This window comes from Rhinopithecus bieti, unplaced genomic scaffold (genome assembly GCF_001698545.2).
Source record: "Rhinopithecus bieti isolate Rb0 unplaced genomic scaffold, ASM169854v2 scaffold_13342, whole genome shotgun sequence".
Lineage (NCBI taxonomy): Eukaryota > Metazoa > Chordata > Mammalia > Primates > Cercopithecidae > Rhinopithecus > Rhinopithecus bieti.
The window spans coordinates 1071771-1074195 of NW_016807690.1; positions in this window are offsets into that span (position 1 = coordinate 1071771).

Below are 2425 nucleotides of genomic sequence, written 5' to 3' on the forward strand. Positions count from 1 at the left end.
AGCCTGCCAAGCACTACCTCTTCCCCGCAGGCCACCAGTTGAAACAGAAAACACCCACAGTTAAATATGGCCCCAGGAAAACAAAGTTAAAGGAATATTAGGTACACAGTCTTTGCTTCTGGAACGTTCTCCAAGTGACTAGAAGAGGCAAGATCTCAGCCCATATCTCCTGAATAATGAACAGATGGTCCTCCTATTTGGAACAGCCAAGCACAATATTCTCAAGAGTATTCTCATGGGATGAAGTGTTGGGACAGAGCAGAAGTATCACGAATGAGCATGGGAATGGGAGACAGGAGACAAGCGTGCATGGGTTGGCTCTGCCACTCTGTCTCTGACCTTGGGAAATTCCTACTTTGAACCTTGACAGCCTTCCCTGTAAAATAAAGAGCTGGTCTTGACAACCATCTCAGCATCAAGCAGAGTGCCAGCTGCAATGTGGGTGCTTGATCAAGGCTTGTTGAAACAGAGGATCTTAGTCTGAGATTCTCGAATGGCAGAATCCCACCAGAGTGCCGACCACACAGCAGGTATTCAATCAAAGTGAATTTCTCTGAGTTAATTTTCATGTGGCTACAGAAAACTGGTGCAGCGTGCTTGAATTACGAATGTATTGTGCAATTCATAATCAGGGACTTTGGGTGGTGCAGAGGGATGATTCCAGGAGCAGAGGTTCACAGACAGCCCTCTGGTGAGAAGACCTTGGCACAGCCGGAGAGACAAACACACTCTCTTCATCCCACTCAGCCTCTGCCCTCGGCTCCCCACCCTCATGGGAGTTTCCCTAACAGACACTCCCTGGGCAGAGGAGAAAAGATCACAACATGGGCCTGAACACCAGGACTTTCAGAACCAGTGTGGGATGGGAACTCCCTTTTATGGTACAGTGGCCTCTCTCTGAGCAATGCTTCAGGGGAAAGCTGGGTGACTTCTGGATGCCCCCTTAGCTTGCCAGGACAATTGTGACATTCCCATAGTGCAGGTGGGCTGGTTTGAGAAACCCAATACCAGCTATAGCCAAATTCCTGGAGAAACGGAAAGAGCATTCATAGAGTTCAGCCTAGGGAACCTCAAGGGTCTTTTGAGAAAGGCTTTGGAGAAGGTAGCACTTGCCTGAGGGAAGGAGAGTGAAAGGGATGAATCAGCTGGGCACATGGTCCAGGCACAGGCTCAGTGAGCGCAGGTGGATGGACACCCTGAAATCTCCATTGCCCACCCGCTGTGAAAACCACTGTGCTGCTGTGCCCTGTAACTTCCAGGGGAGCAGGGGAGTCCTTAATCAAATTTCAGCTTGTCTTCCCTGATCCCCCATAGTTGATTGCTACATTTGTGCCTTTTATTATTGTTATTATTATTGCTATTATTATTATTTTTTGAGACGGAGTCTCACTCTGTCACCCAGGCTGGAGTGCAGTGGCGTGATCTTGTCTCACTGCAAGCTCCACATCCTGGGTTCAAGCGATTCTCCTCCCTCATCCTCCTGAGTAGCTGGGATTACAGGTACCCACCACCAAGCCCGGCTAACTGTTTTTATTTTTAGTAGAGATGGGGTTTCACTATGTTGGCCAGGCTGGTCTCAAACTCCTGACTTCAGGTGATCCACCCACCTTGGCCTCCCAAAGTGCTGGGATCACAGGAGTGAGCCACCGCACCAGGCCTAATTTTTGTATTTTTGGTAGAGATGGGATTTCGCCATATTGGCCAGGCTGGTCTCGAACTCCTGACCTCAGGTGATCCACCTGCCTCAGATTCCCAAAGTGCCGGCATTACAGGCATGAACCACTGCACTCGGACCATTTGTGCCTTTTTAAAAATGGTTTTCCAATATTTGTTGCTGATGACGCCATGCAATCCTGAGGACTTGAGCAGTGGAGAGGGAGCAGCAGGTGTGCTGGGCAGATTGGAGAGTGAGGAAAGAGAAGAATCAAATGTGATGATGCTGCTCTGGTCGTAAGGTGTGGGAATATTTCAGTTTCCAGAGCCTTATTTAGGTTTAACTAATCATCATCTTTCATAATCACAGACCACTTTATGTTTTCAGAGCAGGTTGGCACACAGAATTGTATTTTTTCCTTCACAAATTTTCTCTGCACAATAGACGAGGGGAATCTTATTATACTTCTTTAAGAGTTGAGAAACCTGAGAAAGATAGAGATCATGATTAGCCCAAGCTTACTTGGTTAGGCAGCTAGGCAGCAGAGAGGCAAGGCTAGGCTAAACCCTTGTCTCTCTATTTTCCAACTTCATGATTTTTGCCATGTTGCTTTGCCCCCTACACTACTGCTTATTATAATTATATGACATATATTTAAAATACAGAATTATTTTTATATAATCAATTAAATATATTTAATATTTATGTTTAATCATTCAATATTTATATGTTTAATTAAATATATTTGATTTTTATATATTTAATTAATCA